Below are 12,672 nucleotides of genomic sequence, written 5' to 3'. Positions count from 1 at the left end.
ATCACATGGTCTCAATTATTTGAGAAATATAAAAATAAAAGCAATCAAACTCATGAAAATACAGAGCAGAAGGATGGAGGTGGAGAGAGTTAATGGCTACAAAAACAATAATTAGAAAAAATAAATAAGACCTAGTATTTGCTAGCACAACAGGGTGACTATAGTCAATAATTTAATTGTATATTTCAAAATAACTAAAAGGGTATAATTAGGTTGTTTGTGACACAAAGGATAAATACTTGAAGGAATGGACACTCTTTTTCATGATGTGATTATTATGTATTGCATGCCTATTTCAAAACATTTCATGTACCCCATAAATATATAAACTTACTATTTGCCCCCAAAATTAAAAATTAAAAAAAGTAAAATCTCATGCAGTGGTTCAATTTAAATACAATGGCACTATTAAAAGTCTTATTTACAGAGACCGAGGCAAGATGGCCAAATAGGAACAGCTCTGGTCTACAGCTCCCAGTGAGACCAACGGAGAAGGCAGGTATTTTGTGCATTTCCAAGTAAGGTACCTGGTTTATCTCATTAGGAGTGGTTAGATAGTGGATGCAGCCAATGGAGGGCGAGCAGAAGCAGGGTGGGGTGTCACCTCAGCGGGGAACTGCAAGCAGCCAGGGACCTCTCTCCCCTAGCCAAGGGAAGCTGTGAGGGACTGTGTTATCCAGCCCAGATACTACACATTTCCCACGGTTTTTGCAACCTGAATACCAGGAAATTCCTTCGTGTGCTTATAACACCAAGGCCCTGGTTTTCAAGCACAAAACTGGGTGGCTGTTGGGCAGACACAGAGCTAGCTGCAGGAGTGGTTTTTTTTTTTTTTTCCATACTCCAGTGGCACCTGGAACCCCAGTGAGACATAACCATTCACTACCCTGGAAAGGGGGCTGAAGCCAGGGAGCCAAGTGGTCTAGTTCAGTGGATACCACCCCCACAGAGCTGAGCAAGCTAAGAACCACTGACTTGAAATTCTCACTGCCAGCACAGCATTCTGGAGTCAACCTGGGATGCTCGAGCTTGGTGGGGGGAGGGACGTCCACCATTACCGAGGCTTAAGTAGGTGGTTTTCCCCTCATAGTATTAAAGAAGCTGCTGGGAAATTTGGACAGGGAGGAACCCACCAAAGCACTGCAATGACTATGGCCAAACTGCCTCTCTAGAGTCCCCCTCACTAAGCAGGGCATCTCTGAAAGAGAGGCAGCAGCTACAGTCAGGGGCTTATAGATAAAACCATCTCCCTGGACAGAGCACCTAGGCGAAGGGGCAGCTGTAGGCGCAGCTTCAGCAAACTTAAACCTTCCTGCCTATTGGCTCTGAAGAGAGCAGCAGATGTCCCAACACAGCTCTCGAGCTCTGCTAAGGGACAGACTGCCTACTCAAGTGGGTCCCTAACCCCTGTGCCTCCTGACTGGGAGACACCTCCCAGCAGGTGTCGATAGACACCTCATACAGGAGAGCTCCAGCTGGCATCTGGCAGGTGTCCCTCTGTGATGAAAATTCCAGAGGAAGGAGCAGGCAGCAACTTTTCCTGTTCTGCAACCTCCGCTGGTAATAGCCAGGCAAACACCAGGAGTGGACCTCTAGCAAACTCTTGCAGACCTGCGGAAGAGGGGCCTGACTGTTAGAAGGAAAACTAACAAACAGAAAGCAATAACATCAACATCAATAAAAAGGATGCCCACGCAAAAACCCTATCCAAAGGTCATCAGCATCAAAGATCAAAGGTAGAGAAATCCACAAAGATGAGGAAAAACAAGCGCAAAAATGCTGAAAATTCCAAAAACCAGAAAGCCTCTTCTCCTCCAAATGATTGCAACTCCTCTCTAGCAGGGCATAAAACTGGATGGAGAACAAGTTTGATGAATTGACAGAAGAAGGCTTCAGAAGGTGGATAATAACAAACTCCTTGGGCTAAAGGAGCATGTTCAAACCCAATGCAAGGCAACTAAGAACCTTTATGATAAAAGGTTACAGGAACTGCTAACTAGAATAACCAGTTTAGAGAAGAACATAAATGACCTGATGGAGCTGCAAAACACAGCACAAGAACTTTGTGATGCACACACAAGTATCAATAGCTGACCTGATCAAGCAGAGAAAGGATATCAGACATTGAAGATCAACTTTATGAAACAAAGTGTGAAGACAAGATTAGAGAAAAAAGAATGAAAAGGAACAAACAAAGCCTTCAAGAAATATAGAACTATGTGAAAAGAATAAACCTATGATTGATTGGTGTACCTGAAAGTGATGGGTAGAATGGAACCAACTTGGAAAACACACTTCAGGATATTATCCAGGAGAACTTCCCCAACTTAGCAAGACAGGGCAACATTCAAATTCAGGAAATACAGAAAACATCACAAAAATACTCCTCGAGAAGAACAAACCCAAGACACATAATCATCAGATTCACCAAGATTGAAACGATGGAAAAGATGTTATGGGCAGCCAGAGAGAAAGGTCAGGTTACCTACAAAGGAAAGCCCATCAGACTAACAGTGGATCTCTCTGTAGAAACCCTACAAACCAGAGTGGGGGCCAGTATTCAACATTCTTAAAGAAAAGAATTTTCAACCCAAATTTCATATCCAGCCATACTAGGCTTCATAAGTGAAAGAGAAGTAAAATCCTTTACAGACAAGCAAATGCTGAGAGATTTTGTCACCCCCAGGCCTGCCTTACAAAAGCTCATAAAAGAAGCACTAATTATGGAAAGGAAGAACTGGTACCAGCGAGTGCAAAAACATGCCAAAATATAAAGACCAATGACACTGTGAAGAAATTGCATCAACTACTGTGCCAAATAACCAGCTAGCATCATGATGACAGGATCAAATTCCACATAACAATTTTTTATTTTTTTTTTGAGATGGAGTCTAGCTCTGTCGCCCAGGCTGGAGTGAGTGGCACGATCTTGGCTTGGCTCACTGCAAGCTCCGCCTCCTGGGTTCATGCCATTCTCCTGCCTCAGCCTCCCGAGTAGCTGGGACTACAGGCACCCACCACCATGCCTGGCTAATTTTTTGGTATTTTTTAGTAGAGACGGAGTTTCACCATGGTCTTGATCTCCTGATCTTGTGATCTGCCCGCCTCAGCCTCCTAAAGTACTGGGATTACAGGCGTGAGCCACTGCGCCCGGCCTCACACATAACAATATTAAACTTAAATGTAAATGGGCTAAATGTGCCAAATAAAAGACACAGACTGGCAAGTTGGATAAAGAGTCAAGACCCATCAGTGTGCTGTATTCAGGAGAGCCATCTGATGTTAAAAGACACACATAGACTCAAGCAAATGGAAAGCAAAAACAAAAGCTGGGGTTGTTATCCTAGTCTCTGATAAAACAGATTTTAAACCAACAAAAATAAAAAAAGACAAACAAAGCCATTACGTAATGGTAAAGAGATAAATGCAACAAGAAGAGCTAACTATCCTAAACATAAATGCATCCCATACAGGAGCACCCAGATTCATAAAGCAAGTTATTAGGGACCTACAAAGAGACTTAGACTCCCACACAATAATAGTGGGAGACTTTAACACTCCACTATCAGTATTAGACCGATCAACAAGACAGAAGTTAACAAGGATATTCAGGACTTGAAATCAGCTCTGGACCAAGCAGAGCTAATAAATAGACATCTACAGAACTCTCCACCCCAGTTCAACAGATTATACATTATTCTCAGCACCACATAGCACTTATTCTAAAATCGACCACATAATTGGAATTAAATACTCCTCAGCACATGCAAAAGAACAGAAATGATAACAAACCATCTCTCAGACCACAGTGCAATGAAATTACAACTCAGGATTAAGAATCTCACTGAAAACCGCACAACTACATGGAAACTGAACAACCTGCTCCTGAATGACTACTGGGTAAATAAGAAAATTAAGGCAGAAATAAATAAGTTCTTTGAAACCATTGAGAACAAAGACACAATGTACCAGAATCTCTGGGACACAGCTAAAGCAGTGTTCAGAGGGAAATTTATAGCACTAAATGCCCACATCAGAAATTGGGAAAGACCTAAAATCAACATACTAACATCACAATTAAAAGAACTAGAGAAGCAAGAGCAAACACATTCAAAAGCTAGCAGAAGACAAGAAATAACTAAGATCAGAGTAGAACTGAAGGAGATACAGACACAGAAAACCCTTCAAAAAATCAGTGATTCCAGGAGCTGGTTTTTTGAAAAGATTAACAAAACAGATAGACTGCTAGCCAGAATAATAAAGAAGAAAAGAGAGAAGAATCAAGTACACACAATAAAAAATGATAAAGGGGATTCACCACTGATCCCACAGAAATACAAACTGCCATCAGAGAATGTTATCAACACCTCTACGTAAATAAACTAGAAAATCTAGAAGAAATTGGCCGGGCCCCGTGGCTCACACCTGTAATCCCAGCACATAGGGAGGCTGAGGCAGGCAGATCACGAGGTCAAGAGATCGAGACCATCCTGGCCAACATGGTGAAACCTCATCTCTACTAAAAAATTACAAAAATTAGCCACATGTGGTGGCAGGCGCCTGTAATCCCAGCTACTTGGGAGGCTGAGGCAGAAGAATCGCTTGAACCCGGGAGGCAGAGGTTGCAGTGAGTCGAGATCACACCATTGCACTCCAGCCTGGCAAAAAGAGTGGAGCAAAACTCCGTCAAAAAAGAAAAAAAGAGAGAGAGAGAAAGAAAGAAAGAGAAAATCTAGAAGAAATTGATAAATTCCTGGGCACATACACCCTCCCAAGACTAAACCAGGAAGAAGTTGAATCACTGAATAGACCAATAACAAGTTCTGAAATAGAGGCGGTAATTATTGCCTACCAACCACAAAAAAGCCCAGGACCAGATGGATTCACAGCCGACTGGTACTATTCCTTCTGAAAATATTCCAAACAATAAAAAAGAGGGACTTCTCCCTAACTCATTTTGTGAGGCCAGCATCATCCTGATAACAAAACCTAGCAGACACACAACAAAAAAAGAAAATTTCAGGCCAATATTCCTGATGAATAGCAATGCAAAAAAAAAAAAAAATCCTCAATAAAATACAGGCAAACCAAATCCAGCAGCACACCAAAAAGCTTATACACCACGATCAACTCTGCTTCATCCCTGGGATGCAAGACTGGTTCAACATACACAAATCAATTAATGTAATCCACACATAAACAGAACCAATGACAAAAACCACATGATTATCTCAATAGATGCAATAAAATTCAACACCCCTTTTTGGTAAAAACACTCAATAAACTAGATATTGATGGAACGTATCTCAAAATAATAAGATATATTTGTGAGAAATCCATAGCCAATATCATACGGAATTGGCAAAAGCTGGAAGCATTCTCTTGAAAACCAGCACAAGACAAGGATGTTCTCTCTCACTACTCCTATTTAACATAATATTGGAAGTTCTGCCCAGCACAATCAGGCAAGAGAAAGAAATAAAGGGTATTCAAATAGGAAGCAAGGAAGTCAAATTGTCTTTTTTTGCAGATGACATGATTGCATATTTAGAAAACCCCACTGTCTCAGCCCCAAAACTCCTTAAACTGATAAGCAACTTCAGGAAAGTCTCAGGATACAAAATAGATGTGCAAAAATCAGAAGCATTCTTATACACCAATAACAGAAAAACGGAGAGCCAAATCATGAGTGAACTCCCATTTGCAATATACAAAGAGAATAAAACACCTAGGAATACAACTTACAAGGGATGTGAAGAACCTCTTCAAGCAAAACTACAAACCACTGCTGAAGGAAATAGGAGCAGACACAAACAAATTGAAAAACATTCCATGCTTATGGATAGGAAGAATCAATATTGTGAAAATGGCCATATTGCCCAAAGCAATTTATAGATTCAATGCTATTCCCATCAAACTACCATTGACTTTCTTCACAGAATTAGACAAAACTACTTTAAATTTCATATGGAACCAAAAAAGAGCCCATAGAGCCAAGGCAATCCTAAGTAAAAAGAACAAAGCTGGAGGTATCATGCTACCTAACTTCAAACTATACTACAAGGCTACAGTAACCAGAACAGCATGGTACTGGTACCAAAACCAATATATAGACCACTGGAACAGAACAGAGGCCTCAGAAATACTACCACATATCTACGACCATCTGATCTTTGACAAACCTGACTAAAACAAGCAATGGGGAAAGGATTCCCTATTTGATAAACGGTGCTGGGAAAAAATGGCTAGCCATATGCAGAAAACTGAAACTGGATCTCTTCCTTACACATTGTACAAAAATTAACTCAAGATGAATTAAAGACTTATACATAAGATGTAAAATCATAAAAACCCTAGAAGAAAACCTAGCCTATACCATTCAGGACATAAGCATGGGCAAAGACTTCATGACTGAAACACCAAAAGCAATGGCAACAAAAGTCAAAATTTACATAATTTACATATGAGATCTAATTAAACTAAAGAGCTTCTGCACAGCAAAAAAAAAAAAAAAAAAAAAAAAAATCTTCAAAGTGAAAAGGCAACCAGCAGAATGGGAAAAAAATTTGCACTCTGTCCATCTTACAAAGGTCTAATAACCAGAATCTCCAAGGAACATAAACAAATTCACAAGAAATAAACCCCATCAAAAAGTGAGCAAAGGATATGAAAGACAGTTCTCAAAAGGAGACATTTATACATCCAACAAACATGAAAAAAGCTCATCTTCACTGGTTATTAGAGAAATGCAAATCAAAAACACAATGAAACACCATCTCACACCAGTTAGAATGGCGATCACTAAAAAGTCAGGAAACAACAGTTGCTGGAGGGGATGTGGAGAAATAGGAATGCTTTTACACTGTTGGTGGAAGTGTAAATTAGTTCAACCCTTGTGGAAGACAGTGTGGGATTCCTCAAGGATCTAGAACCAGAAATACCATTTGACCCAGCAATCCCATTACTGGGTATATACTCAAAGGGTTTTAAATCATTTTACTATAAAGACATATGCACACATATGTTTATTGCAGCACTATTTCCAATAGCAAAGACTTGGAGCCAACCCAATTGCCCATCAATGATGGGCTGGTTAAAGAAAATGTGGCACATATACACCATGGAATACTATGCAGCCATAAAAAAGAATGAGTTCATGTCTTTTGCGGGGACATGGATGAAGCTGGAATCCATCATTCTCAGCAAACTATCACAGGAACAGAAAACCAAACACTGCATGTTCTCACTCATAAATGGGAGTTGAACAATGAGAATATATGGACACGGGGGAACATCACACACCAGGGCCTATAGGGGGGTGGGAGAAAAGGGGAGTGAAAGCATTAGGATAAATCCCTAATGCATGTGGGGCTTAAAACCTAAATGACGTGTTGATGGGTACAGCAAATCACCATGGCATATGTATACCTATGTAACAAACCTGCACATTCTGCACATGTATCCCAGAACTTAGAGTATAATTTTTTAAAAGTCTTATTTACATAGAAAAAAAGAATTTACAAAGTTGTACTACATGATATCTCTTATAATCCGTTTTAACATCATTGTGCACCATTTTTGTGAGTATTAATAAATATATACACCCATGAAACCACACATCAACATACAGAACATTTCCATAATACACAAATACTCCTTTTGCACTGTTGTACTCAATCACGTCCTACATCTTTAGCTTCAAATAATCAACAATGTGCTTTCTGTTTCAGTAATTCAATTTCATTTTGTAGAACTTTAATGCTGAGTAACGCTCTATTGTATGGGTATAACACATTTGTTTATTCCCTTTTTGAGGGGCATTTGAGTTATTTATACTTTTTGCCTATTGAATGTAAAGCTACTATGGACATTCTTTCTAATTCTCTCTGTGGCCTTATGCTTTTACATCTCTTGGTAAAGACCAACCTCTTATGAATGGAGCATACTGAACTTGATAAGAAAATACCAGTTTTATCTAAAGTGCTTGTCCCATTTTAAATATCTTCTAGAAGTGCTCTACTTCCTATTTAACATCTTTTTATGTATATAAAGTGTTGAGCAATTTGTCTATTTTTACTGTTTTTGGTCTTTTTGTTGTTAAGAGTTTGTTATGTATTATATATAATAATAGTTGTCAATATATACATAGATTAAAACCATTTCTCTGATTTTGTGGCCAATTTTTTTTTTATTTTTAGACCAGTGCTTCAAAAAGCTAATTGATTATCAATATTTACTTAAAATTGTTTGTGTGACTGTATAGTATTTGAGAAATATTTTCTCCACATGTAAGATAGAGTTTTCGTTGTTTTCTTCTACAAGTGTTACAATTATAAATTTTGTATCAAGTCTAAAGATTCATGTCAGATCAATGTTTATGTATGGTGTGAGACATGTGTCCCTCATTGCATTAATCTGGCATTTTTATTGAAGTCATGTGTCACTTATTGGTCTTCAATGAAATTGAAGGTCTATGGGTATATCGATTTTATATATCTCTCCTTTTACAAATAATAATGATCTTGCATTGTTTATATAGTCTAATTCATTCATTTTTTTATTTTAAAAAGTTGCTTTAGATTTCCTAAGTAATTGGCATTTACACTGTATTTTAGAATGAGCTTTTGCATTTGTATTAAAAAGGCTGGTTTAAAAGTTTTAATATAATTTTTTTATTGTTACAAGGAAGTGTATGTTTAACTGTATAAGAAACTAGTAGCTGTTTTCCAAAGATTGTACCATATTATTGAATAAATTTATTTAGCATGTTGGTGTTTTAGAAATAAAATTAACCTGGCTCAGAGTTGATAGACAGAATTTCATTTGGAGGGTCAAATTATTTTATGTACATATATGCAGTAATAACTGAAAAGAGGCTCATTTGATAGCAGTAATTTATAATCACCAGGTGAACACAATATGATTCATGAAGGTGTGCAGAAAAAGAGGCATTTAAAGGAAGGCACCATATCTAATAAAGAGTTTTTCTGAGCTAAAAAGAGTCAGAAATAACCTAAAGTCTACTAAATTGCATTTTAAAGAAAAAATTTTTTGGCATTTATACATAATATTTAGCTTGATAGATTTCATATTATGTTTTGTGAGATAATATTTTAGACATACTTTTAGCCTTCAGTTTTACAAATGAATAAAATACAATGTGTGTGTGTGTGTGTGTGTGTGTGTGTTATACACACATGAGTTCACTTGCACTTAGGTATTTTTTCATTTTAATGGCAAACTGAGGTGTCTTCAAAATTCCAGAGTGAAGTGTCCTTAGTATAATTTGTAGAAAATAATAAAGGGAATTCTGATGATGGGGTACATTTACCCTGTGATTGTTTGTGAGTGCCTTTCATCAAATGAAAAATTCTTTTGTTCCAGGAATGAGAACTAAAGTGGATAACACTTAAATTGCACTTGAACTGGTAAGCACAGCAAAATAAAATATTTCTGAAAACTATTAATTTTATGTTTATGCAGTGTCACTTGTATTCATTCAGTTTGGAAATTCTTTTGGCTTAGTAATGTTATTTCATTTACACATAACCTATGACTATCAGAAGTCATAAGACAAAGCAAAGCAAATAACCTTAACATTAAAAATGAAGTCTATATCACTATTACTTCTTCCAAGGGGCTTCACTTTAAATCCTAGTTTAAAATTGAGTTGCCAATAGTATGATTAATAATTCTGAGAAGTCTGTAAGTCAACCTCAAGCAAGATCATCTTACAGTCATTTCTGAACTGAATAGTACAGTCTTTCATGCATGATAAGCCTCTCCATAAATTATAAATTAAATGAATTATGGTGATTCCTATTAAATAGCATGTTTTCCTTTTTGGTTTCCTGCATTTGACCTACTTTTCATTACCATTTCAGCAGTATTGCTTCCTTGCAACTCTTAAGTAGTCATCACATTTTTAAACACTCACAACATTTCTTATATTTCTTCATTTAACGACATTTTAGGTTTAAGCTGAAATAAACTATGATTTCCAGATCATGCATATTTGAAAGCCATGAAACCCATTTTAATATGATTATGTCGGCTTTATTTAGGTTCATCTACTTTTGTATTTTGAGCATTCCACCCAAATTAGGGTATACGTGTGTGTTTGTGTGTGTGTGTGTGTCTAATAGGCATACACTATTTTGAACATTTCTATTTGAACACAGGAATTTTGATATTTTATATGTTTTTTTCTGAAATTGTGTCTTAGTGATTAATTATTGCATTATGTTTTAGTCCAATACCCTGCTTAGCAATTGTAAGCATATTCATCAGAATTGTGGGATATGATTTGGAAAGACAGATGGATATATTATCAGTCAATATGCATAGGTTTCATTTACCTCAATTGGTTTGTCTTCAGATCCTCATGTCTGCTCTTAGCTCAATCTTGTTTCTCTTTGTTCAGATCTTTTCAGCTTCCATATTTGCAGACAGTAATTCTCCACTCTTCTGCTGGGGCAATAACCCTGATAGCGCCGGCTGCAGAGGGGTTTCCAAGTGTAACTATATGTGTTTTAACAATCCTTTTGTTTACAGTCTCACATTATACTATTTCTTTCAGAAACAACCAAGGCCTGTAGTTCCTGAAGCTCTGGAGTTCCTCAAACAAAATTATTATTTCCCTCCTTTCATTAAATACAATCCAGCTTCCTCTGCTTTCATAACTTGGTTACCATTTGTCCATCACTTTACCATCTTCCAAACTTTGTTGACACTTTCTCTGTTCTCTTTGCATTGCAGATGCACCCATTCTTTTTTCTTTTACTTACTTTTACTGGGGAGCAGAAGTATACATGTGTATCTAAAAAGATTGTTTTCGTGTGTGTGTGTGTGTGTGTGTGGTAAAAACAGTTAAGTGGGATCTATCCTCAACGAACTTTTAGTGCACCACACAATATTGTTAAATATAGACACAATGCTGTACTGAGAATCTCTAGCACTCACTTATCTTGTTAACTGAAACATTATACCAGTTGAGGAGCAACTCCCCATTTCTTCTGTTTTCTAGCTCCTGGCAACCAGAATTCTACTCTTGTATGAGTTTGACTACTTTAAATGCCATGTAAAAAGGAAATCATGCAGTATTTGTCCTTCTGTTACTGACTTAGTTCACTTAGCTTAATGTTTTCCAGGTTCATTCATATTGCCTTATATAGCATGATTCTCATCTTTTTAAAAGCTGGAATATCATTCCCTTGTAGCATACACTGCATTTTATTTATCCATTCAACCGTCATTGGACATTTGGATTGTTTCTACCTATTGGCTATGGTGAATAATGCCTCAGTGAAAGTGGGAGTGCCAATATCTCTCCAATATCCTGATTTTAATTCTTATGGATGTATACCCACCATTGGAACTACTGGATCAACTGATAGTTCAATTTTTAATTTTTTAAACTAATGATTAGGTTTCTAATAATTAGTTTTGTTGAGCATATTTCATATGCTTATTGGCCATTTATATGTCTTCTTTGGAGAAATGTCTATACAGATCCTTTGCTCATTTTAAAATCAGGTTATGTGATTTTGTTGTTATTCAGTTGTAGTTACTTATGTATTTTAGATACTGATGAACCCCTTATCAGATGTATGGCTTGCAACATCCAATTTGTAGGTTGCTTTGTCATTTTGTTGATTATTTCTTTTGCTTTGCACCTTTTCAGTGTGATGTAGTCTTACGTGTGTATGATATGTCAAACATAAATTAATTCCCTATTGCTTGTACTTTTGGTGTCATATCCAAGAAATCATTGCCTAGACCAGTGTCATGAAGCTTCCCTTCTATGTTTTCTTCTCATAGTTTCACAGTTTCAGATATTAAACTTAAATCTTTAATCTATTTATTTTTGTATATGGCATAAGATAAGGTCCTAACATTGTTCATAGGCATGTGGATATTCAATTTTTCCAAGACTATTTGTTGAAGATACTATCCTTCCTCCATTTAGAACAGCATCAAAAGAGTAAAATACTTAGGAATTTGTTTAACCAAGGGAAGACTTCTATGCTAAGAACTAGGTAACATTGATGAAATAAATTAAAGAAGACACAAGTAAGTGAGAAGACATCCTGTGTTCATAGACTGAAAGACTTGCTATTGCTAAAATGTCTGTACTACCCAAAGGGTTCCACAGATTCAGTACAATATCTATCAAAATATTAATATCATTCTATACAAAAAGAGGAAAAAAATCCTAAAATTTATATTGAACTACAAAAGATTCTGAATAGCCAAAACAATTTTGAGAAAGAAGACCAAAGCTAAAGGAGTCAGACTTTCAGATTTCAAAATACATTACAAAGCTATGGTAATAAAAAGAGTCTGATACTGGAATAAACACACACATGTGGAGGTATGGAAGAGAATAGAGAGCCCAGAAATAAACCCACACATATACAGTCAACTGATTTTCAACACGGGTATAAAAGGTGCATTCCTCTTCTTACTTTATCTTTATTTATGGAGCCACCACATCAATATGCACATGTATATTGCAACAACATGCAATAAACATGGCAATTCCATGTTTATCCTGTTTCTTCTGACATTTATTGTGTTTATTTTTCCTATTTTCTGACTAATCACATGGCTACATTTGCACACATTATTTACTTCTACATTCTATGGTGCTGCCATTATGGTAGCAATAAA

This window comes from Pongo pygmaeus, chromosome 13 (assembly GCF_028885625.2).
Source record: "Pongo pygmaeus isolate AG05252 chromosome 13, NHGRI_mPonPyg2-v2.0_pri, whole genome shotgun sequence".
Taxonomy (NCBI): Eukaryota; Metazoa; Chordata; class Mammalia; order Primates; family Hominidae; genus Pongo; species Pongo pygmaeus.
The sequence above is the reverse complement of the archived record's forward strand: the minus strand, read 5'-3'. Positions refer to the sequence as shown.